Source organism: Scyliorhinus canicula, chromosome 8 (genome assembly GCF_902713615.1).
Source record: "Scyliorhinus canicula chromosome 8, sScyCan1.1, whole genome shotgun sequence".
Lineage (NCBI taxonomy): Eukaryota > Metazoa > Chordata > Chondrichthyes > Carcharhiniformes > Scyliorhinidae > Scyliorhinus > Scyliorhinus canicula.
The window spans coordinates 191761936-191789088 of record NC_052153.1 but is presented as its reverse complement, the minus strand read 5'-3'; the positions used below and the strand labels follow the sequence as shown (position 1 = coordinate 191789088).

Here is a 27153-nt window from a genome sequence, read left to right as displayed (position 1 = left end):
CCTACGGCACAGGCCCGCCTGCGGATCGGTGGGCCCGAATCGTGGGCCAGGCCACCGTGGGGCACCTCCTGGGGCCAGATCGCCCCGCAGCCCCCCGAGAACCCCGGAGGCCGCCCGATCCGCCAAACCCGCCGGTAAGGACCTACTCCAATTTACGCCTGCAGGACTGGCAAAAAACGGGCGGCCACTCGGTCCATCGCGGGCCGGAGAATGGCCGGGGCTGTCAGCGGCCGCCGACCGACGCGGCACGATTCCAACTCCGGCGCCGGAGAATATGGCAGCCGGTGGGGCGGGCTTCACACCGTCCCGTGGCAATTCTCCGACCCGGCCCGGGGGGCCGGGGGGGGGGGGGGGGGGGGGGGGGGGGGGGTCAGAGAATCCCGCCCATTTTGAAAAGAGAAACATGACTTTGACGTTTTTCATCTTGCACAAACCAGGACAAATACAAGACTACCAAATTTCAAACAATCAGGACAATTTTTGCCACAAAATGAGACTGGGACAACTTCCTGAATAAAGGCAAGACTTTGACTAAGTGACGATGTCGACAGCCAGGTCTAATGGTGGGCTACAGAGTTTGGGTGGTCAGTACAGTTTGACAGGTCAACAAGTAACAAGGCCGTGCTCCAAGTGATCAGCTTACTTGTCATATATTTATAGAGGCAGACTTTCGGGGGGCTGAGGGTGGGATGGGATCACTGTGGGTGGGATGGGATCACTATGGGGGCTGTCTGTGGGATGGGATCTTCTTTGCTTCTCTGAAAATCCCCCATCGGTGCTGGAGTGAAGAGATAAAGTGTGAGAGGCCGACTGGAATTGCCAGGGACAAAACTGCTGTGATTCTGTAGATTGAAACAACAAAGGAATTGGATTAAAAAACCTTTAACAGATTTTGACAGGGAGATCAGGCCTTATCGTCTCCTGAAATCTCCTTGTTGTTCCGAATCTCACTTGACTTGTTTCTGAATATTTCTTTCTTAAATGGAGCTGTGTGTCTGATGTGATCACTGTCATCTCACCACACACCATCAAAAGCAGCAACTCAACAGGGGATGAATGTTGCTAGGACTGTGTGGTGTAGGACACTGTGATCTAATAAACTGGTGTATACTGATGCTGTACATTGTTATTATGTGTGGTTGTGCCATCTAACGGGCATTAATCCCAAATGGGTGGCACGGTAGCACAGTGGTTAACACTTTTACAAAATTACCTATAAGATTCAAGGTGAGAGGGGGAAGGTTTAAGGGAGATGTGCGTGGAAAGTTTTTTAAGCAGAGGGTGGTGGGTGCCTGGAACGCTTTACCAGCAGAGGTGGCAGAGGCGGGCACGATAGCATCATTTAAGAGGCATCTAGACAGGTATATGAACGGGCGGCAACAGAGGGAAGTAGACCTTGTAAAATAGGAGACAGGTTTAGATAAAGGATCTGGATCGGCGCAGGCTGGGAGGGCTGTGATGAACCATCAATCGAACGCGAGACGAGTTGCTGTACAAAAGTTAGGCTTTAATAAGATAGAAGTTAGCCCTGCGGTCGACTACAGTAAATGGCCGACCGCCAGGCATTCTGGGTATTTATACCTCGCTCTGAGGCGGGGTTAACTCAGCCTCTCGACCAATCGGGGAGCCGTCACATGACTGGTCTCAACCAATCGGTCGAGAGGCACATGACCGACCAGGGCCAATGGTAAGCCAGTGTTCTGCATCAATAGCAGACAGCTATGCAAATCATACCATCACAGGCCGAAGTGCCTGTTCCTGTGCTGTAATTTTCTTTGTTCTTTGTTTTTCTTTGATTCATCAGATATGATCTGTCCTTAACAAAACCTCTGTTCAAAATCTCTCTGATCAGGGGTTTAAAACCCTGGCCAATCGGTTTTGGCGGTGTAAATTGTAATAATAATAATAATATTTATTATTGTCACAAGTCGGCTTACATTAACACTGCAATGAAGTTACTGTGAAAAGCCCCTAGTCGCCACATTCCGGCACCTGTTCGAGTACACAGAGGGAGAATTCAGAATGTCCAATTCACCTAACAAGCACGTCTTTCGGGACTTGTGGGAGGAAACCGGAGCACCCGGAGGAAACCCACGCAGACACGGGGAGAATGTGTCGAGTCCGCACGTGACCCAAGCCGGGAATCGAACCTGGGACCTATGAATAAGGGGTGATCTCATAGAAACCTATAAAGTGCTAACAGGGCTAGTTGTGTTAGAAATGAAATGAAATGAAAATCGCTTATTGTCACGAGTAGGCATCAATGAAGTTACTGTGAAAAGCCCCTAGCCGCCACATTCCGGCGCCTGTCCGGGGAGGCTGGTACGGGAATCGAACCGTGCTGCTGGCCTGCTTGGTCTGTTTTAAAAGCCAGCAATTTAGCCGAGTGAGCTAAACCAGCTCACTCTGCAGGGATGATGCTCCCAATGGTCGGGGTGTCCAAAACCAGGGGTGACAGACTAAGGATACGAGGGGGTAAACCATTTAGGACATAGATGATGAGAAATTTCTTCACCCAGAGAGTGGTCGGCCTGTGGAATTTGTTACCACAGAAAGTAGTTGAGGCCAAAACATTGTATGTGTTCAAGCAGGAGTTAGATATCGCACTTTGGGCTCAAGGGATCAAAGAATATAGGGGGGAAATGGAAACAGGTTACTGAGTTGATCAGCCATGATCATAATGAATGGAGGAGCAGGTTCGAAAGGCCAAATGGTCTTCTCCTGCTCTTATTTTCTATGTTGGAGGTCAATCATCTCAGTTCCAAGACATCACTGCTGGAGTTCCTCAGGGTAGTGTCCTAGGCCCAACCATCTTCAGCGGCTTCATCAATGATCTTCCTTCCATCAAAAGGTCAGAAGTGGGGATGTTTGCGGATTACTGCACAATGTTCAGCTCCTCAGATAATGAAGCTGTCCATGTCCAAATGCAGCAAGACCTGGACAATATCCAGGCTTGGACTGACAAGTCGCAAGTATCTCCACTATCAACATCTTGGGGGTTACCATGGATCAGAAACTGAACCGGACTAGCCGTATAAATACTGTGGCTACAAGAGCAGGTCAGAGGCTCGGAATCCTATGGCGAGTAACTCACCTCCTGACCCCCAAAGCCAGTCCACCATCTACAAGGCACAAGTCAGGAGTGTAATGGAATACTCTCCACTTGCCTGGATGAGTGCAGCTCCAACAACACTCAAGAAGCTCAACACCATCCAGGACAAAGCAGTCCCGCTTGATTGCTCCTCCTTCCACAAACATTCACTCCCTCCCGCACAGGCGAACAGTGGCAGCCGTGTGTACCATCTACAAGATGCACTGCAATAACTCACCAAGGTTCCTTTGACAGCACCTCCCAAACCCACAGCCACTCCCATCTAGGAGGACAAGAGGAGAATGAAGATTGCGCTCCAAAGGCAGGTCAAGACCGATGGCTGCAAGGTAAGTCCATGATGGGACAGAACAGCTGGTCTCGCAAACGGGGAGGACCCAATATCGAGACAAGTCCAGAATCCCTTGTGGGATCCAGAAGAATATACCTGCTCATCCAGACCTCTTACGGCACGCTTTTGCACCTCACCTCAGAAGTCTTAACGTTGTCCCCCACTTGTGTCCCCGATTTACCTCGAGGGTAACTCTACAACATATTGGCCAGTGAGGCTATAAGCACCAGTGATCATAACGTGATTACAGTTGAGGTAACAAGGGAATGAAAAGGTTGTTAAAAGAATCCCAAAAAAATTGTGAGAGGATCAAATTTAAGTGCTTGAGAAGCTTTATCAAGGTGGGAGTGAACAGGTTTGAATAACAGCTTGATGAGGAGAGGAATAATGTGGTTTCTCGAAGAAGGCGCAAGCCAATTTTTCCGTAACAGAAGAATAGGCCTTTGCTCCAAACTCTCTCATCGGATATTCCAACCTTTCCCATCGGATATTCCAAACTCTCCGATTCGAGACTCCAAAGACCGTCTGCCTACAGAGATTTCTCTTCATCACACTCTTCACGAGAGCAATGTGCAATCATGCAGCACCATTATAATCACAGAATAAAGCACTTCACGGAAAGGGAGCTTTATGAAATAAAATCTGGCACCGTGCTATATGTAGGTGGTCAAGGGGGTCGGTTTTAAGGAGCACTTTTAAATGAGAAGAAGGAGACCCAGAGTTTTCACGAGGGGATGAAGCACCCAGGTAGCTGAGCAGAGAGCCACCAATGGTGGAATGACTAAACTTGGAGCAGGCCAAGATTCATCTGGTGGCCCATTGACTCCCCAGCTGTAAGAAATTAGGATAGATTTTCACTTTGTTTGATTGGAGGTGTTGGCAGCCCTTTCTGCATCACTCTCAATGTCTAGTTCTATTGAATTCAACGGAGAGAGATGGGAAACAGGCTGTTGATTCAGTAATATCCATTTTACACAGAATCACAGAATTGTTACTGTGGTGAATGTATAGTACCAGTAATTCACCAGTGTATTAGTATCATGTTCTGCCATTGTGTCACAGCTATGTTGCGTTGTTGACCTTGTGGGCTCCACCAATGGGCCATTGTGTGGCTTCACCCACAGGGGGATATGTTGGGGCATGTACGGGCTCCGCCCATGGCTCCTCCCCTTGAAAGGAAGTATAAAGAGCAGTTGACCTGTAAGCGGTCCACAGTATTGTACTAGTCACAGGCAGGCTCTGTTCTAAGCTGATTAAAACCTCGGTTTGCTTCTACTCGTGTCTTTGAGTGAATTGATGGTCGCATCAGTTACGGTGCAGAAGGAGGCCATTCTGCCCATCGTGTCTGCACCGGCTCTCCAAACGAGCATCTTGAAATGGTGCCATTCCCCTACCTTTTCCCCCGTACCCCTGCACAATGTTTCTGTTCAAGTAATGGTCTAATGCCGTCTCGATCACCTCGATTGAACCTGCCTCCACCACACTTCCAGGCAGAGAATTCCAAATCCCAACCACTCGCTTGGTGAGAAATTATTTCTCACATCCCAATCGCTTCTTTTACAAATCACTTTCAATCTCTGTGCCCTCTCGTTCTTGATCCTTTTACGAGCGGGAGCAGTTTCTCCCCGTCTACTCTGTCCAGCCCCCTCATGATTTTAAACATCTCCATCAAATCTTTTCTGAGCCGAGGATGGCACGGTGGCGCAGTGGTTAGCACTGCTGCCTCACGGCGCCAAGGACCCGGGTTCGATCCCGGCTCTGGGTCACAGTCCGTGTGGAGTTTGCACATTCTCCCCATGTTTGCGTGGGTCTCACCCCCACAACCCAAAGATGTGCAGGGTAGGTGGATTGGCCATGCTAAATTGCTCAAGTGGAAAAACTAAAAAAAAGAAATCTCCTTTGAGCCCTCTTCTCCCCAAGGAGAACAGTCCCAACCTCTCCACTCTATCCTCATAACTGAAGTTTCTCATCCCTGGAACCATTCTTGTGAATCTCTCCTGCTCTCTCTCCAATGCACTCACCTCCTTCCTATGGCTTGGCCCAGAACTGTGCCCAATATTCCAGCTGAGGCCTAACTAGTGTCTTGTATAAGTTCAGCATAACCTCCTGGCTCTTGTACTCTCTGTCTTTATTAATAAAGCTCAGAATACTATATAGTTTATCAACTGCTCTCTCCGCCTGTCCTGGCACCTTCAATGTTCTATACACATCGACACCCATGTCCCTCTGCTCCTGTACCCGTTAAGAATTGTACTCCTGCGCAGCAGGGTGGCGCAGTGGGATAGTCCTGCTGTCTCAGGGCATCCAGGTCCCAGGTTTGATCCCGGTTCTGGGTCACTGCCCTTGTGGAGTTTGCACATTCTCCCCGTGTTTGCGTGGGTTTCGGCCCCACAACCCAAAGATGTGCAGGGTAGGTGGATTGGCCATGCTAAATTGCCCCTTAATTGGAAAAAATGAATTGGGTATTCTAAATTGAAAGAATTGTATCCCTTACTTTATGCCGTCTTTGTAAAACTGCGGATGTCAAAGAGCAATTTTAAATTGATGGCCCATTGACTCCCCAAATACCAAAATGAATCACACTTCTCCGCATTGAAGACTATCGCACACCAAGTTAAGCTCTATTCAACCATACTTTTCTAGTCGCTTGAGCAAACCTGAGATCGTCGGGTAGAATTCGCCATGACAGGGACTTCAGCGTAAAATGTCTGCTCGCTGGTTTCAGCGACTGTGCAAAGTATAAAGTGCAGCAATAAAGAGCAACTGAAATATCGCAGTAATACAATCTCTGCTTCAAACACCAAGGGATTACTCAACAGAATATATTTCCACTTAACACAGTTTCTCTTAATGTCAATAATCTCAAGCAGCCTCAAGTATTCCCAGAGAACTGCTTTACCTACAGTTATAAAGGAGTATAAATATCCTCACCAGATCGACATAAAATCTCGCCACAGCAGACTCAACCCCTTTGCAAATATATTGGATTCTCTGGCAGCGTGACAGCATTGACGTTGAGAGGACGGTTCCCCCTTGTGGAAGAATCCAGAACAGTTTCAAAATAAGGGGGTCTCCCATTTAAGATGGAGACCAGGAAGAATTTGTTTTCTCAGAATCGCCATTAGTCTTCGGAATACTCTTCCTCAGGGAAGGCTGGTCATTGAATATATTGAAGATAGAGTAAGGCAGGCCTTTGATTGAGGAGGCATTCTGGGTTAGGTGGTAACGTCATTGGATTGCCAATCCAGATGTCCAGTCTAAAGCTCTGGGGACATGGGTTCAAATCCCCACTGTAATAACTTAGATGGGAGACATCTAGCTGAGGATCATTCCTTCCCTGTTCTCAATGGTGCTGCACTATTGGTGGGGTAGCTTGTTAGGACTGATGGAAAAGTTCAGCCAGTGTGGCACTGACCTGATGAGGTGTATCAGGAATTCGTGGAGGTAGTGTCGTTTGCTGAATAAAAAGGCTTTTAAGAAACTTTACTAAACTTTCACCCTCGTCGCCAGTGAGGGGAGTCCAACGCGTTTCTCAAAAGTCGTTTTTAAATTCAACTAGTAAATCTCCAGTCGAAAACTAGTCCCAGTAACGGTGATCACCGATTGCCATTAAAACCCGAAGGTTCGCTAACGTCCTTTAGGGAAGGAAATCTGCTGCCCTGACCCGGTCTGGCCCACACGTCATTCGAGACCCACAGCAACGTTGTTGATTCCTCATGAAGAGTCGAGCAAACCACTCAGATCAAGGGGTGGGTAACAAACGCCCACATCCAAGGAAAGATGCACCAGCCTCCCCGAACAGGCACCAGAATGTGGCGACTAGGGGCTTTTCACAGTAACTTCATTTGAAGCCTACTCGTGACAATAAGCAACTAAAAAAAAAAGAGAATGAAAAAACATGTTGTCTCACTAAAGTCCAATATAAGATTTCTTAGATAATCTTAGAGGAAAAATACAGGAAAGTGGAGTTACAGCTTGTGTTCTGTTATCTTGTCCAGCAATGATTCTACAGAACTGCTGGTGACTTAGCCAGAATGATGGTTTATTAATGTACACATGGTTAGGTACGATATTAATCTGATACAGACCAAGTTTTTACAGAGTTTCTTTACCCCTATGTGCTACTGTTCTCGTGTACGCTTTACAACGTTCTCCTGAGAGTCCGATGTCACATGACCGATGTCTCGCGACCACATTGTCGATCTATACTGCCACCTGCTGGTTGGACGTCGCACCATCAACTATACACAAAATTGTCTACAGGCATATCACCACATCCCCCTTCCTTAGGAGATATTGATGATTGAGTGTACAAACATGATTACTATTTTTACTTTACACATTTTATATGCATAAGCAATGTAAACAGATTTAACTAGGGTGTCCATGGACATGACATGTGTGCACAATGTATTTTCCTTGTGCGCAGCTCCTTGTACCTCCCTCACGGCCCTATGATCACTTGGGCTGTTTCCAGCCTTTTTGTAGACTGGTTTGCGTGACGCTCTCTTGTTTCGTATCCTTTTTGACACAATGCCTCTTGAAGGTATGTATGTGTAATGGGCACACGGGCGTCACCAGCTCCTTCTTTTTTTGTTCCTTCCCAAGGCACTGTTTGCTGCTTCGTTGTATGTTTTCTGTCTCCTCTGTCTCTGAATTGTCAATCACAACATCAACAGCTTATCTTTTGTTTTTGTCAGTGGGGTGAGCTAGCTCCCCCACTCTTCTCCTCTCCCTCTTTTTTGTTTTAACGATCACCTGGCAAATTCTTTTCTTTTTATGTTTGGGTTTGGCAACCCCTGTTTCGGCGCTGGTCTGCATCCTGTGGATAGAAGTGTGCAAGATCCTCAGTTGAGACCCGTGCCTCCGGCGTGTCTATAAGGGACTGTGTGGCCAGGCCCAATTCTGTACCCTTACCTGGAGGGTTGGAGTGCCTCACTCTCTGATGCCTCTATAACATCAGGTGCTGTCCCTTCTTGGCTTGTTGGATCAATAGCTCCTCATCACTGAAAATCATGATGCAAACACTCTGTGGCCCTGCCGATCCAGGCAATGGGTTATCCTGGTCTTGCTCTAGTATATATGTGTGTGATCTGTGGAGTTGCATCAGTTCCTCCTCATCTTCCGGTGGAGTAGCCTCGAGGATCAGCGAGTCGATTCACGGAACCACTTCAGAGGCCTGAAACTACTCACTAAGTGACTCAGGAGCACGATTCTCCAAGATTGGAACAATGTCCAGTGCTATTACCTCATCACACCCTCAAAACCATCTTATGAGCACTTTATCATCGCCCTCCGCTGATTCACTTTTGGAGTTGTCATTTTCCTCAACATTTTCATCGTATGTGTCCTCGTAGTCTTCATCATCGGAGTTAATATCCTCGTACTCATCATCAATATGCTCGAGGGCAGCATGGTGGCACAGTGGTTAGCATTGCTGCCTCACGGCGCTGAGGACCCGGGTTCGAATCCCGGCCCTGGGTCACTGTCCGTGTGGAGTTTGCACATTCTCCCCGTGTCTGCGTGGGTTTCACCCCCACAACCCAAAGATGTGCAGGGTAGGTGGATTGGCCACCCTAAATTGCCCCTTAATTGGAAAAAATAATTGGGTACTCTAAATTTAAAAAAAAAGAAAAAAAATCAATATGCTCGTACTCATCATGAATATCCATGTACTCACCATGAATATATCCTCGTACTCATCAATAATAATAATAATCACTTATTGTCACAAGTAGGCTTCAGTGAAGTTAATGTGAAAAGCCCCGAGTCACCACATTCCGGCATCTGTTCAGGGAGACCGATACGGGAATTGACCAGCGCTTCTGCCTTGTTCTGTATTACAAGTCAGCTGTTTATCCCACTGTGCTAAACCAGCCCCTATATCCTCGTACTCACCATCAATATCATCGTATTCATCATCAATATCCTCGTACTCATCATCAATATCCTCGTACTCACCATCAATATCCTCGTACTCACCATCAATATCCTCCTACTTATTATCAATATCCTCGTACTCACCATCAATATCCTCGTACTCATCATCAATATCCTCGTACTCATCATCAATATCCTCGTACTCACCATCAATATCCTCGTACTCACCATCAATATCCTCCTACTTGTTATCAATATCCTCGTATTCACCATCAATATCCTCCTATTCACCATCAATATCCTCGTGCTCACCATCAATATCCTCGTACTCACCATCAATATCCTCTTACTCACCATCAATATCCTCGTACTCACCATCAATATCCTCGTATTCACCATCAATATCCTCGTACTCATCATCAATAGCCTCGTACTTACGATCAATATCCTCATACTCACCATCAATACCCTCGTATTCACCATCAATATCCTCGTACTCATCGTGAATATACTCGTGCTCGTTATCAATATCCTCGTACTCACCATCAATATCCTCCTGCTCATTATCAATATCCTCATATTCACCATCAATATCCTCCTATTCACCATCAATATCCTCATACTCACCACCAATATCCTCGTACTCACCATCAATATCTTCGTACTCACCATCAATATCCTCCTACTCACCATCAATGTCCTCGTACTCACCATCAATATCCTCGTACTCACCATCAATAGCCTCGTACTCATCATCAATATCCTCGTACTCACCATCAATATCCTTGTACTCACCATCAATATCCTCGTACTCACCATCAATATCCTCGTACTCATCATCAATATCCTCGTACTCACCATCAATATTCTCGTACTCACCATCAATATCCTCGTACTCTCATCATATCCTCGTACTACTCACCATCAATAATCCTCGTACTCACCATCAATATCCTCCTACTTGTTATCAATATCCTCGTATTCACCCAATATCCTCCTATTCACCATCAATATCCTCGTGCTCACCATCAATCTCCTCGTACTCACCATCAATATCCTCTTACTCCCATCAATCCTCGTACTCACCATCAATATCCTCGTATTCACCATCAATATCCTCGTACTCATCATCAATATCCTCGTACTTACGATCAATATCCCTATACTCACCATCAATACCCTCGTATTCAACCATCAATATCCTCGTACTCATCGTGGAATATCCTCGTGCTCGTTATCATATCCTCGTACTCACCATCAATATCCTCTCTTTACAATATCCTCATATTCCCATCATATCCTCCTACTCCACCATCAATATCCTCGTACTCACCATCAATATCCTCGTATTCACCATCAATATCCTCGTACCTCACCATCAATATCCTCGTACTCACCATCAATATTCTCGTACTCACCATCAATAGCCTCGTATTCACCATCAATAGCCTCGCACTCAACCGACAATATCCGCGTACTCACCATCAATATTCTCGTACTCATCATCAATATCCTCGTACTCACCATCAATATCCTCGCACTCACCGACAATATCCTTGTACTCATCACCTGAGTCGGTATTATCTGCAATAATTTCTCCTGTAAAATACATCATTGCACACAGCGCAGCGCAGGAGGCAGCCAATTTCAAAGTTAGCATCGGGTTTTTCTGCCAAAGTTTTACTTAACCTTCCATTGTGTGAAACTTCAGGAGGACTAAAGGAATTAAAGAATGAGTGATTTGGTCCAGTTTTCGTAACTGTCTAGCGAGTGCTCCGACCCTTGTGCTTCGGCTTGGATTTAAACGTTTTCACCGTGACATTCCTTTGTTCCCTCCAGTCGATCCGGCAGTATGTCCGCCCTATTATTTCTAGTTCGTCAAAGAATGGAAATTCAAACTTGTCAGGGTGCGATTCCATCTGGTATACTTTCGTAATCATCTCATTTATAAAGTGCTCATTAGGCTCGAACTTAAACTCCAGAGTGAAGCTCTTGGGCTTTTCGTGCTCTGCATATTTAACATTCACATCTTGTAGCTGCTTCAACATGGCCTCGTCATGCTCCTGTGACATGCCACTAAGTACACACACCTTTTTGAAGACTGTTACCCAGAAATCTGGAATGCTTTTTGGCTCTTCCTTTTCTTCATCTGATTTGTTGGCTCCTGCCTGGATTTCTGCTGAATCATCGAATGACTGCACTATCATATCTTGTAGGGATCTGTAGTATTCGGACGGCCACCGTCTTCTGGAACGTTCTGTCACTCAACGAGGTTCAGGGATTCACACGCATCTGCTCCTCTGCGAGATTCAATTTTCATGTCATAGATTATCATAGAATTTACAGTGCAGAAGGAGGCCACTCGGCCCATCGAGTCTGCACCGGCTCTTGGAAAGAGCACCCTACCCAAGGTCAACACCTCCACCCTATCCCCTTAACCCAGTAACCCCACCCAACACTAAGGGCAATTTTGGACACTAAGGGCAATTTAGCATGGCCAATCCACCTAACCCGCACATCTTTGGACTGTGGGAGGAAACCGGAGCACCCGGAGGAAACCCGCACACACGGGGAGGATGTGCAGACTCCGCACAGACAGTGACCCGAGCCGGAGTCGAACCTGGGACCCTGGAGCTGTGAAGCAATTGTGCTACCCACAATGCTACCGTGCTGTACACAACATAAAACAGTAGCATGTATATTGAGTCATGTACAGCTAGCTCAAGTTCACATTCACCGAATGTCTCCATCGGTAGTCCCGGCCGATCAATGACTTTTCGGCTGCACGTACACCTCATGCAAAGCAGACCGACTGAGGAGGTTGGCTCCAGTTCCAATGTCAAGGTCGCAGCGTACGGATAAGTCGTTCAAGAACACCATCGGTTCCCATCTGGGTTTGGTGGCATCCGGTTTGTTCTTAGCAACATCGTTATTTTTTGAGCTTAAGGGCGGGATTCTCCTCTAGCAGGTGAGGCTGGCGGTCCCGGTGCTGAGCAGTGGTGTGAACCACTCCGGCGTCAGGCCGCCCGAAAGGTGCGGAATCCTCTGCACCTTCAGGGGCTAGGCCGGCGCTGGTGGGATTAGCGCTGTGCCAACCGGCGCCGAAGGGCCTCCGCCGGCTGGCACGAGCTGGCGCATGCGCGAGAGCGCCAGCGTCTGCTGGCGTCATCCCAGTGCATGCGCAGGGGTGTTCTCCTCCGCATCGGCCATGGCGGAGGTTGACAGCAGCCGGCACAGAGGGATAGAGTGCCCCCACGGCACAGGTCCATCTGTGGGCCCCGATCGGAGGCCAGGCCACGATGGGGGCACCCCTGGGGCCAGATCCCCCCACGCTCCCCCCGTGGACTCTGCCGGCCGCCCGCAGAGCCAGGTCCCGCCAGTACGGACCTGCTTTGATTCACGCCAGCGGGACTGGCTGAAAATAGGCAGCCACTCGGCCCATCGTGGGGCGGAGAATCGCCGGGAGGGCCATTGGCCGCAATTCCCTCCCCCGCCAAAACCCTGGCGCCGGAGAATTCGGCAGCCGGCGCCGGGGCGGGATTCATGCCGCCCCCCCGGCGATTCTCTGGCACGGCGGGGGTCGGAGAATCCCGCCCTATATCTTAATTTTTCTGGGTCGGACTCTTCTGATCCTTGGTTGCAAAGAGATCGATGACGAACTGTTCGTCCGGTGGCATCTCGTCAACCGCATTTACTGATCTTATTTGGTCCATTGTAGGACGCGTGAACACTGTTTCGTGAAATACGGCCACACCTGGAACTTACTTTTCCGAAAGCGGGACATTCCCGTGGGACATACCAGTTTCCACATTTCTGGCTCAAGGTGGAGGCTCCGGATGACTGCTTAAAATGGCCGCCCGCACCGAGACCACTTTCCTGTTTGACCGGCGGCACAGTGCTGGCGTTCTGTTCCATGTTGCCGCCGAAATGCTTCAGAGTGAGTGTACTGATTTGCTGGGCTGCCACCTCACTCACATGACACATATTAATATGGATTTCTGATTGAAGCCTTTCTTTCTGGGTACCCGTACTAAATGTGTCACATTCACATGCTTTGTCTTTTTTCAGAGAGCAGTACTGATCAAAGCGCTTGATCAGCTCCTCATAGCTCTTGTCCTCCTCTTCGGCGAAGGTATGGTCTAGTTCTATTGCTTGAAGACCTGCTACCGTAAGTGGCAAAGCAAACAGCCTCTCGTCAGGCTGTGGCTGCAGTCCTAGGGTTACAATATGGAATCCGAATTGCAGCTTAACAGCATGCCAATTCCTTTCTACATTACCCAACAATTGAAGCTGGTGGGGGTCCCTTAAAACCTTCCACCTTGAACCCCAGTGTCGTTTACTGATTTGAGGCACCAATGGTCGTAGTTCACCAGGTCGGTTCTTCAGCCGATTTAACTTTGTCTTTCAGTTCGAACGTTACCTGCAAATCTTCAGTACTCCTGGTACCATGTTGTGTTCTGTGACCTTGTCTCGCAATGATTCTACAGAACTGGTGGTGACTTAGCCGGAACGATGATTTATTAATGTACACATGGTTTGGCACAATGCGAATCTTATACAGGGCACATTACTACAGGGTTTCTTTAGATTCTCCTAGAACTACCCTTATGTGCGACTGTCCTCGTGTACGCCTTACAACCTTCTGATGAGAGTGCCTTGTCACATGACCGATGTCTAGAGACTGCATGGTGGATGTGTGCGCCACCTGCTGGTTGGAGGTCGCACCATCAACCAGACACAATATTGTCTACATGCTCAACGGTAACAATGACATCAGGCAGAACTTTATTGGATGGTGCAGCAGGCTCGGATGGGCTGAATGGCCTCCTCCTCCCATTTTTTATAGTTTATGTGTGGAAATTGAGAGCTAACTTGCGCACATTAGTTTTATTTCAGTTTTTTGGAGACGTTGGGACTGTTCTTCTCAGTTCAGAAGGTCAAGGGAAGATTTAATGGACAAAATTATACAGAGTTTTCTTAGAATGTATATGGAGCAACTGCCGAGGACCCGGTTTGATCCCTGCCGGGGTCACTGTCCGTGTGGAGTTTGCACATTCTTCCCCCCCCCCCCCCCCCCCCCCCCCCGTGTCTGCGAGGGAAATAATCGAGATGGAAGAGCAGGGAAATGAGGATGAGAAGAGGAGTAGGAGTAATTTGACGGTGTTTCATAGAATTAGTTTATAGAATTTACAATGCAGAAGGAGGCTATTCAGCCCATCGAGTCTGCAACGGCCCTTGGAAAGAGCACCCTACCCAAGCCCACACCTCCACCCTATCCCCATAACCCAGTAACCCCACCCAACATTAAGGGCAATTTGGACCCTAAGGGCAATTTATCCAGGGCCAATCCACCTACCCTGCACATCTTGGACTCAAAGAGCCAATGAGAAACTATGGGTCAACTAGAATCCTTCTATGCTGTAAGATTCTAGAATTCTTTGTAAGGCTCTATTTTAAAGCTTGACACAGTAATTTCAGATGCATTATTCAGAATTTCTAATGTATAGTTGCTAGAGATCAAAAGATAGATGCTCAGAAGTAGATGTCTAAAAGAAATACCCAATTTTAACTGTATCAACCGCTTCTGAGTCAGCAGCTGCAGAATCTCTGCCCCACTGCAGGTCTTTCAAAGAATATTACAGCACAGGAACAGGCCCTTCGGCCCTCCAAGCCTGCACCGACCATGCTGCCCTTCTGAATCATAGAATTCAGAGTGCAGAGGGACGTAATTGGGCCCTTCGGGTCTGCACCGACCCTTGGAAAGAGCACCCTACTTAAGCCCAGACCTCCACCCTATACCCATAACCAAATAACCCCACCTAACCTTTTTTGGACACTAAGGGGCAGGTGATAATGGCCAATCCACCTAACCTGCACATCTGTGGGAGGAAACCGGAGCACCCGGAGGAAAACACACGCAGGCACGGGGAGAACGTGCAGACTCCGCACAGACAGCGACCCAAGCCGGGAATCGAACCTGGGACCCTAGAGCTGTGAAGCAACTGTGCTAACCACTGTGCTACCGTGCCGAACATCGCCTGTCTACCCTTCCGGAAAGAACAAAGAAAATTACAGCACAGGAACAGGCCCTAAATTTATTGAGCACAATAAATCTAGGCTGGCCCTCTTTGCAGTGTTGAGGGAGCGCTGCTCCGATGGAGGCGCTGCCCTTCAACTGCGAGCAGAAGCTGAGGCCCAATCCTCCAGTGAGTTATTTAGTTGCCCACCACCATTCAAGGCTAAATGTGACTAGACTGCGGAACTTAGATTTGATTGGTTGGCTGTGGAATCACTCAGTTTTACCTATTGCTCACAGCTTTTCTTCCCCCTCAATCTGTTTAACCTCTAAATTGTTTGAGGGACTGGGCGGGGCTGAGAGAGAGAGGGGGGGGGAGGGGGAGAGACATACTGAGAGAACGAGAGAGAGAGAGAGAATCCTGGGAGGAATTCTCCCTTCTGACGGCAGACTGTTGACGTCGTCGTACAATCTGGAGGGTTTAACGATGGCGTCATCGGACCAAGAATCAGAGCGATTCTCTGCCCTACAGGGGGCCAGCATGGCACTGGAGTGACCCACGCCGCTCCAGCTGTTGATACCGGCGTCAAACGGGCGCCACGGGTCTGCGCTGCGACGGGTGCGAATGCGCGCATGCGCAGTGCCTTCCTTCTCAACATGGCGTAGGGCTACAGGGGCCGGCGCGGAGTAAACGAGGCCCCCACCAGTACATAGAACATAGAACAGTACAGCACAGAACAGGCCCTTCGGCCCTCGATGTTGTGCCGAGCAATGATCACCCTACTCAAACCCACGTATCCACCCTATACCCGTAACCCAACCCCCCCCCGCCCCCCCCCCCACCTTACTTTTAAGACACTACGGGCAATTTAGCATGGCCAATCCACCTAACCCGCACATCTTTGGACTGTGGGAGGAAACCGGTGCACCCGGAGGAAACCCACGCACACACGGGGAGGACGTGCAGACTCCGCACAGACAGTGACCCAGCCGGGAATCGAACCTGGGACCCTGGAGCTGTGAAGCATTTATGCTAACCACCATGCTACCGTGCTGCCCATAAAGGCCGGCCCAATGATTGGTAGGCCCGATCGCGGGCCAGGCCACAATGGTGGCCCCCCTGGGGTTGTACCCCCCCTCTCCACCCCCTCCCCCACCAGGCCGCCCCAGGTTGGATGGATGCCGAGGTCCCGCCGGGTAAGACCACATGTGAATGGCGGGACTCGGGCTTTTTTGGCAGCCACTCTGCCCATTCCCGGGCGGAGAATTGCCGGGAGGTGGGGGGGGCACCTAGAACGCCCCCCCCCCCCCCCCACAACGGGCGCCGTGCTGACCGCGCTGGCGCCAACAGCGCCGATTCTCTGAACCAGGGCGGGCTGAGAGAACCCCGCCCACAGTTTTGAACAGCTGGAAGAGAAGGCTTTGGAAATTGAGCAAGTTGCCACTGAGGCAGGCTTTGGAAAAGGGTTCTGAACCAATGCCCCTGACAGGAGAGAAATTGCTTCGTAAATGCAATTATTGCTTTTGTCTGTGCAAGTGGCATGGGAGCCGCATGTTCTGTTAAAGTCCTGTTTAATGGGAACTCGAAGGTTAAGGTTATAAAATAACCAAGCTCTATTTCTTATATTATCACTTCTGGAATGAATCGAACTCCCTGCTCTGATAAATGCAGAAAATCTTCACTGTTTGGAGTCAGGCACAGAGGAAGACGCTTGTGGAAGTTCCAGGACATCCCTGCAGGAGTTCCTCAGGGTAGTGTCCTAGACCCAACCATCTTCAGCTGCTTCATCAATGACCTTCCTTCCATCATAAAGTCAGAAGCGGGATGTTCGCGGATGACTGCACAATGTTCAACACCATTCGTGACTCCTCAGATAATGAAGCTGTCCATGTCCAAATGCAGCAAGACCTGGACAATATCCAGGCTTTGCGCCACACAAGTGCCAGGCAATGACCATCTCCAACGAGAGCGGGACCATTGCCCCTTGACATTCAATTAAATTGCCATCGCTGAATTCCCCCACAAGCAACATCCTAGCGGTTACCATTGACCAGCAACTGAACTGGACTAGCCGTATAAATACTGTGGCTACCAGAACAGGTCAGAGGCTAGGAATCCTGCGGTGAATAACTCACCTCCTGAGTACTGAAAGATTGCTCAGCATCTGCAAAGCACAAGTCAGGAATGTGATGGAATATTCCCCATTTGCCTGGATGAGTGTAGCTCCAACCACACTCAAGAAACTTGATGAACAAAGCAGCCCCGCTTGATTCACTCCCGCCGCCACCAACGAACAGTAGAGCCGTGTGTGCCATCTACAAGATGTACTGCAGTAACTCACCAAGGTTCCTTAAATAGCACCTTCCAAACCCACGACCACTACCACCCAGAAGGACAAGGGCAGCAGATACCCGGGAACTCCATCACCTGGAGGTTCCCCTCCAAGTCACTCACCGCCCTGACTTGGAAATATATCGGCCGTTCCTTCACTGTCGCTGGGGCAAAATCCTGGAACGCCCTCCCTAACAGCACTGTGGGTACACCTACACCATATGGACTGCTGCCGCTCAAGAAGGCAGCTCAGCACCACCTTCTCGAGGGCAATTAGGGATGAGCATTGAATGCTGGGCCGAGTCAGCGACACCCATATCCCGGGAATGAATGTTTAAAAATCATCAGGACCAACCTAAGAAACCCAAATTCCAAAATAAATCACAACGACCTGTAGTAGAGGAGAAAGGAGGGGAGTGGTGGGAACTATGGGGAGCTGATTGGTGTCATTATATTGAAGAAGAGCTGGGAAGATATCCTTCTTGACCTGTCAACTCAATCAACACCAAGAGAATAGATTACCTGGTCATTTTCATGTTGTTTGTGGGGCTGAGGGTTTGCCATGTGGAAACTGGTCTCAGTGTTCTTTGCACAACAATAACTACACTTCAAAGCTACTTTCAAGATAAAGACAGATAGGGTTTTTTTGAGAATAAAGGAATAAAGGGTTCCGGTGCTCGGGGGGGGAAAGTGGAGCTGAGTCCACAAAAGATCAGCCATGATCTCATTGAATGGCGGAGCAGGCTCGAGGGGCCAGATGGCCTACTCCTGCTCCTAGTTCTTATGTCTAGGTTAATGCCAGAGCTGAAGGGGTTGGATTACGAGGAGAGGTTGAGTAGACTGGGACTATACTCGTTGGAATTTAGGATGAGGGGGGATCTTATAGAAACATTTTAAATTATGAAGGGAATAGATAGGATAGATGCGGGCAGGTTGTTTCCACTGGCGGGTGAAAGCAGAACGAGGGGGCATAGCCTCAAAATAAGGGGAAGTAGATTTAGGACTGAGTTTAGGAGGAACTTCTTCACCCAAAGGGTTGTGAATCTATGGAATTCCTTGCCCAGTGAAGCAGCTGAGGCTCCTTCATTAAATGTTTTTAAGGTAAAGATAGATAGTTTTTTGAAGAATAAAGGGATTAAGGGTTATGGTGTTCGGGCCGGAAAGTGGAGCTGAGTCCACAAAAGATAAGCCATGATCTTATTGAATGGCGGAGCAGGCTCGAGGGGCCAGATGGCCTACTCCTGCTCCTAGTTCTTATGTTCTTATGTTCTTGGCTGTAGAGCACTTTAAGGTGTCCTGTGGTCAAGGCAGGTGCTGCATCAATGGAATTGTGGATTCTGAAAAGGAACTGGGGCCCTCAGGTTCCCTGGCCCTTCAATAAATAAAGACTTTCAAAATTCAGAATTAATGAGAATTTACATTTTAGAGGTGAAGAGATAACACATTTTATTACTTTGAGTGCTTGGATTTAAACTGTTGAATATTTATGGATGCAAAGTGAAATGTTTATTGGTCGATAAGGGAGAATTCGCTGAATCAAAGGACAACTGGAATCTGAAAAAAAACGTGAGTTTTTTTGAACAGGAAATTGGTGAAAGCTCTTGGAATCTCATTTGGCAGAGTTTACCGTTCCACTGCGGTGGCGAGATAAGGCAGGGACTGTCTTACTGTGGAGACTGGAGGAAAGGGAGAGTCCTGAATACTGTGCGTTGCCAGAAGAGTTCTGCGAACATCTTCACCAAATGCAGCACAGCAATTAATTTAATCTAATTGCATTTATTCATTGATGGGATGTGGGCGTTGCTGTCAAGGTCAGCATTTATTGTGAATCCTTAATCCCTGGAGAAGGACTGCCGTGTTGAACCACTTCAATCCCCTACAATGAAACAACATTTCACAGGTCCAGGAGAGCTGATGATGTGATGCCTCAATGTTGTTTAGCGATGTTTAATACCTACATAGAAGAAGCACATAAATCATCACACAGGGTCTCTCTCTCCAGCACATTCACGTCAGCCCACATTAATGCTTTGTGAACGTAATACGTTGAATTTTTACTCATTAACCTGTAACGTTACTTCCATTTCTCCGATGGGGTGGAAAAGATGCTCCCTCTTTTATGGTGCGTCCAAACGTAAGGGCCCTAAGTGTACGAGAACCTCCGAGAGCCAGTAGGGAATTCAGGAGGAGGCAAAGACAATGGTCAGACGGTGGTGCATGTTACACCATGTGGAGTAGCTGGAGTGAATTGAAAAGATGCACTTAAGGGAAAGCTAGATTAAAACAGGAGGCAGCCAGGAAGAGAAGGACAATCTGCTAGGTTTACATAAGGGGAGAGTGGGGGTGGGCTGTCCATGAATGTTGGAGTTGATCAATTGGAGTTTCAGTGCTGTAACTTTTATGTAATAAAATTGGGCCAAGCATGGTTAGGTGGCAGATTGCTGGATGTAGTTTTGAGGACCTTTATATTCCTATAACATCATTATAGGAGTAACGTCAAAGCTCCTTTCACATTCTCAAGGGGTAATTAAGGATGGGCACTAAATGCGGGGCCCTAGCCAGTGATGCCCACTCCCCGTAAATCTGAAACAAAAGTAGACGGTAGGATTCTCCATCAGGGGATCCTCCGCTTCGCCGGCAGCGCACCCATGCCTGCGGGTTCCCCGATGGCAAGTGGGTGGCCACAATGGGAAACTCCATTGGCCGGCTGCGGAAGGAGGCAATCCCTACTTTACAACAAGTGAAATGTTTTTCTTCAGAGTGGAGTCACTGTTTTGATGTAGGAAATGCGGCAGATACATGTTTGCACAGCAAGATTCCACAAACAGCAGTGAGATAATGGGCGGGATTCTCCCCTACCCGGCGGGGCAGGGGTGGGGGGCTCCGGCGCCGAGGAGTGGCGTCAACCACTCAGGTGTCGGGCAGCCCCAAAGGTGCGGAATGCTCCGCACCTTCAGGGGCTAGGCCGGCGCGATTCCCGCTTGTGCCAAATCCCCGGCGCCGGAGAATTCGGCAGCCGGCGGGGGCGGGATTCATGCCCCCCCCGGGCGATTCTCCGACCCAGCGGGGGGTCGGAGAATCCCGCCCAATCTGTTTCTGTAATGCTGATTGGCCAGGACACCAGGGATAACTCACTTACTCTTCCTCAAAATAGTACCATGGGAGCTTTCAGACCCACCTGAGGAAGATGGCATGGCCTCGTCTGTATGACAGTGTGATGAATCACAGTCCGTGTAATTCACACTGTTATTATATATAATGCACTGTGTCGGTGTCAGCTCGGTATATGAGCAGTTGCGCGGCTCTGCCCATAGGGGGAGATGAGGAGTTTGTACTTGGCTCCACCCTTGGCTCCGCCCATGGCTCCTCCCACTAACCGGAAGTATAAAGCTTGGCAGTCGTGAGCCTGCCTGCCAGTTCATCTCGTCGCAGGCAGGCTCTGTTGAAAGACTATTAAAACCACTGTTCACTTCCAACCACGTGCCGTGTGAATTGATGGTCACATCAATTTAATAGTCTTTGGAAATAAGAAGAAATCGAGGAAACAACTATGGAATCAGCCCTCAAAGCTGACCGACTAGAACTCGACCCGCAGGCTGCAGAGGCAAGAGAAATCTTCCAGCACTGGCTCAGATGTTTCAAGGCCTACCTGGCTGAATCAAGTACTGCTGAAACTACAGAGGAGCAGAAACTCAGTCTACTGCACACAAGGGTGAGCCACCGTATATCTTCTCAACTCAATAGTACCAACTCGTATACGGGGGCCCTAGCCATGCTAGATCGAATCTATGTGAGGCCCATCAACGAGGTCTACATGCGCCATCACGACCCGCCGCCAGCGCCCCGCGGAGTCGTTAGAAGAATTCCTGCGGGAGTTAAAGATTTTAGCTCAGGACTGTAATTACCAGGCTGTATCAACCGAACAGCACATGGAACTTGTCGTTAGAGATGTGTACGTGGCAGGCCTCAGATTGAATTATGTGCGCCAGCGGTTGCTAGAAAAAGGGGCCCAGAACTTAGAGGACACAGTTGAACTAGCTACCACTATGGAGGTCTCATTCCGCAGCCTCACCTCGTTCCCCGCAGACCAAGCGACCCCATCCTGGGCCCCCGACCAGCGACTGCCCCAGGCCTGCGCCGCGCGGCCACCCAGCCATCACGCAGCCCCAGTGTGCCGTTTTTGCGGACAGCCCCAGCACCCACGGCAGCACTGCCCGGCCCGTAACGCGACCTGCAGCAGCTGCGGTCACAAAGGACACTATGCCCGGGTCTGCCTGGCAAAGCAGGGCCCCCTCTCCTAACTCCCCCGCAGCCCTGAGCACTCGTTTCCGGAATCCACAGGCCCGCAGGCCCCGAAATGCTGCGGCCTGTACTCCGACTCAGCCCCCAAACGACACGTGCGACTCATGGGGGCCGCCATCTTGGCAACCCCCCTCCACGCGGCCGGCCACGTGCGACTCATGTGGGCCGCCAACTTGGGCGCCATCTTCCTCGCCGCCCGCCACGTGCGATCCGCGGGGGTGGCCATCTTCGTCCAACTCAGAAATTCGTCCAGAAGAATACGAACTCAGAGGGCAGTCATCACGGGGCCACTCCAGCACAGCTGATCGAGCCGACGACTACCCGCAACTCAGCGCAGTGACACTGGACCAGTCGCGTCCAAAACACCTCCGAAATTCAATGATGACCGTTCAAATTAACGGATACAGGACACCGTGCCTCTTCGACTCCGGGAGCACCGAGAGCTTCGTACACCCAGATCTGGTAAGACGCTGTTCGCTCCCTATCTTCCCTGCACGTCAAACTATCTCCCTCGCTTCAGGCTCACACTCTGTTCACCTCCAAGGGAGCACCGTCGCAACCCTAACGATCCAGGGCACCAGCTACTCAAACTTCCAGCTGTACGTGCTCCCTGAACTCTGCGCCCCACTCCTACTGGGACTCGATTTCCAGTGCAACCTGAAAAGCCTCACGCTCAGCTTCGGCGGGCCCTTTCTCCCACTCACTATCTGCAGCCTCGTCACACTAAAAATTGACCCCCCTCCACTCTTTGCCAATCTCACGCCGGACTGCAAACCCGGTGAATCAGATCGCCCATTATAAAGTCTTCTCCACGGTGGATCTGAAGTCTGCATACCACCAGCTCCCAATCCGCCCGGAGGACCACCACGGGGTGGCACGGTAGCATGGTGGTTAGCATAAATGCTTCACAGCTCCAGGGTCCCAGGTTCGATTCCTGGCTGGGTCACTGTCTGTGCGGAGTCTGCACGTCCTCCCCGTGTGTGCGTGGGTTTCCTCCGGGTGCTCCGGTTTCCTCCCACAGTCCAAAGATGTGCGGGTTAGGTGGATTGGCCATGCTAAATTGCCCGTAGTGTCCTAATAGTAAGGTTAAGGGGGGGAGTTGTTGGGTTACGGGTATAGGGTGGGTTTGAGTAGGGTGATTATTGCTCGGCACAACATCGAGGGCCGAAGGGCCTGTTCTGTGCTGTACTATTCTATGTTCTATGTACTTCATGGCGTTTGAGGCCGACGGCCGCCTCTTCCACTTCCTCCGGGTTCCCTTTGGCGTCACTAATGGGGTCTCGGTGTTCCAACGAGCAATGGACCGAATGGTGGGCCAGTACGGGCTGCGGGCCACGTTTCCATACCTGGATAACGTCACCATCTGCGGCCACGACCAGCAGGACCACAACGCTAACATCGATCGATTTCTCCAGACGGCTCAACCTCACGTATAACACGGAGAAATGCGTTTTCTGCACAACCAGGCTAGCCATCCTCGGCTATGTCGTGGAGAACGGAGTCCTAGGCCTCGACCCGGACCGTATGCTCTTAGAACTCCCTCTCCCTCATTGTCCCAGGGCCCTCAAAAGGTGCCTGGGATTTTTCTCTTATTATGCCCAATGGGTCCCTCAGTATGCGGACAAAGCCCGCCCACTATTTAAGGCCACACTCTTCCCTCTATCGGAAGAGGCTCGTCAGGCCTTCACTCGTATCAAGGAGGACATCGCCAAAGCGGCCATGCGGGCGGTGGATGAATCCGTCCCCTTTCAGGTAGAGAGCGATGCCTCAGAGGTCACTCTCGCAGCCATACTAAACCAGGCAAGTCGCCTTCTTCTCCCGAACCCTCTCTGCTTCGGAACTTCGACACTCCTCAGTCGAAAAGGAAGCACAAGTCATCGTGGAAGCTATACGTCACTGAAGGCACTACCTCGCAGGTAGGAGGTTCACCCTCATCACCGACCAAAGATCGGTTGCCTTTATGTCCGACCCTTGGCTCTGCCCATGGCTCCTCCCACTAACCGGAAGTATAAAGCTTGGCAGTCGTGAGCCTGCCTGCCAGTTCATCTCGTCGCAGGCAGGCTCTGTTGAAAGACTATTAAAACCACTGTTCACTTCCAACCACGTGTCGTGTGAATTGATGGTCACATCAGACAGCCCCTCCAACAACGCAGCATCCCTTCAGTGCTGTAGCCTAGAGACTCAAGGATCGTAGGTGTAAGAATATTGCCAACTGAGTCTTGGCTAGCTCTCACCGAGAGCGTAGAGAAAGATTATTGCTCACAGCTGAGTCAGGACAATATATGGATTGGCAAAAAAATATTATTTATTCACAGACTGGGGGGGGGGGGGGTAAATAATTTCAATTGCAGGCTATAAATAGGAATGAGGAGGAAATTAATTATTTACAGACTAGATTGGGAGAATTCATTAATCATTTAGAAACTGGATTTGATTAATTCATTAATTCCTGAGGGATCAAATTTTAAGAATTCATTTCTCATTGGGTCATGGAGGACATTTTGGGCGAAATAATCATTCGTAGACTGGATTTGGAGAGTTTATTAATTATTTAGAGGCTCGAGTTGATGAATTTGTTAATTATTCACAGCTGGGCTGGGAGAATTCATTACACATTTTGTGATTGGATTGGGAGAATTCACCAATCATTTAAAGAGCGGATTCGGAGAATTTGTTAAATCTTCAGAGACTGAATTTGTGCATTCATTAACACTTTACAAATTAGATTGGGAGAGATCATTCATTGGATTGGGAGAATGTACTAATCATTTAACATTTGGATTGGGAGAATTTATTAATCATTTAATGATTGGATTGGGAGAGTTCACAAATTTAGTGATTTGATTGGGAGAATTCACTAATTTAGTGATTTAATTGAGGGACTAATCATTTGGATTGAATTGGATTGGATTTGTTTAGTTTCATTGTCACTTTTACCGAAGCACAGTGAAAAGTATTGTTGTGCATACAGTCCAGATAGATCACTCCATACCTTAATAAAAAACAAAGGGCATACATAAATACATAGACACAGACATCGGGTGAAGCATACGGAGTATAGTACTACTCAGTAGAGAAGATGTGTGAAGAGATCAGGTCAGTCCATAAGAGGGTCGTTTAGGAGTCTGGTAACAGTGGGGAAGAAGCTGTTTTTGAGTCTAATCGTGCGTGTTCTCAGGCTTCTGTATCTCCTGCCCGATGGAAGAAGTTGGAAGAGTGAATACCCCGGGTGGGAGGGGTCCTTGATTATGCTGCCCGCTGTGACTTCCGGTTGCGGCAATGCGGAGCTAAGCCGCACGTTCGGCAGCTCCCGCTAAAAACGGACTTTGGGGCTCTTTTCAGGGCCCCCAACGGAACTTTGTCGACGATTCCCGACGTGGGAAGGGGTCTGCAGTAGATCCCCAGGGTTCTATGGTCCGGACCAGGAGTGGGGTGAGCAGAAAAGCGGTGGCAGCGCCCCTGGAAAAGCGGGGGAAGGGAAACAAAATGGCGGCCGGCGGAGGTCCAGAGGAGCTGAGGCAGTGGGCCCAGGAGCAGCTGGAGACTCTGCTGCGCTGCTTCCAGGAGCTTAAGGTGAAGCTGCTGGAGTCGCTGAAGGCTACCACCAGAGAGCTGATGGAGACTCGGACAGCCCAGGGGGCCGCGATCCGGGAGCTGCAGCAGCAGGCCTCCGAAAGGGAGTATGAGGCCGCGGCCCTCGCGGGGAAGGTGGAGATGCACGAGGCGCTCCATAAAAAGTGGCAGGAGCGGTTCGAGGAACTGGACAACCGGTCGAGGCTGAAGAACTTACAGACCCTGGGCCTCACGGAGGGGCTGGAGGGGTCGGACCTGGCGGCCTATGTGGCGGTTATGTTAAACTCGCTGATGGGGGCTGGGTCCTTCCAGGGACCCCTGGAGTTGGAGGGGGCCCACAGAATACTGGCTAGGAGGCCCAAGCCGAACGAGCCGCCGTGGGCGGTGTTGGTGCGGTTTCACCGGTTCGTTGACCGGGAGTGCGTGCTTCGGTGGGCCAAGAAGGAGCGGAGCAGCAAGTGGGAGAACACGGAGGTGCGGATCTACCAGGACTGGAGTGCTGAGGTGGCTAAGCGGAGGGCCGAGTTGAACCGGATGAAGGCGGTGCTCCACAGACGGAGCGTGAAGTTTGGCATGTTACAGCCGATGCATCTGTGGGTCACCTATAAGGATCATCACCATTATTTTGAGTCCCCGGAGGAGGCGTGGGCCTTTGTGCAGGCCGAGAAACTGGACTCAAACTGAGGGTCAAGAATGGGGGTTTTGTATGAAAATGTAACTGTGTTTAATTTTTTCTCTGGAGGGGGGGTTCTCTGTTTCATGCAGGATGTGTGTTGGCTTTAGGGTGGGTGGGGCGATGTCTTTTTGTATGGGTCTGGTGGACGGGTTCGGGCAGGGAGGTAAACTGGGGGTGCGGGGAGCTGGTGGTGGGGACCGGCAATGGGAGTTGCCCTAGAGGAGGCGGGGTTGGGCAGGGCGAAAGCGCGGGCTTTTCTCTGGTTTCCCGTGCTGCGGGGTGATGGGGGCGGGGTCGGGACTGAGAAGCGCGGGCCTTCGCTGGTTATTATTTTCCTGCTCAAGAGCGGGGGGGGGGGGGGGGGGGGGGGGGGGAGGAGAGGGCCAGTTGATAGGCACGAAGGAGGAGGAGTAGTCCCACGTGGGGAGGGGTCGGAGGTGTGGCGGGAGTTGCTGGGGTCAGCAGAAGTTAGCTGGCTCACGGGAGTGCTGCGGAGTGAGGGGCCGGCTAGGAGGGGTCCTAGCCTGGGGGGGGGGGGGGGGGGGTACCGGGTTGCTGCTGGAATGGCCAGGAAGGAACTGGAGAATGCAGGGGGTGCTGGGGGGGGGGGGGGGAGTTGCCGCCGTGGGGAACAGGCCGAGCGGGGGGCGCTGGCAAGTGGCGGGCAGGGGATGGGTTATGGCTAGTCGGCAGGGGAGGGGGGCAGGGAGCCCTCGGATCCGGCTGATAACCTGGAATGATAGGGGGCTGAACGGGCCGGTCAAGCGGGCCCGGGTGTTTGCGCACCTGAAGGGGCTGAAGGCGGATGTGGCCATGCTCCAAGAGACGCACCTGAGAGTGGTGGACCAGGTTCGGCTGAGGAAGGGATGGGTGGGCCAAGTATTTCACTTGGGGCTGGATGAGAAGAGTAAGGGGGTGGCGATCCTGGTGGGGA

At 50.0% G+C, this 27153-nt stretch overlaps 1 pseudogene; it reads right to left on the bottom strand.

Annotated features, from left to right (window-relative positions):
- Nucleotides 1-13001: 13001 nt before the first annotated feature.
- The window catches only part of LOC119969945, a 68316-nt pseudogene continuing 54164 nt past the window's right edge, over nucleotides 13002-27153 (bottom strand).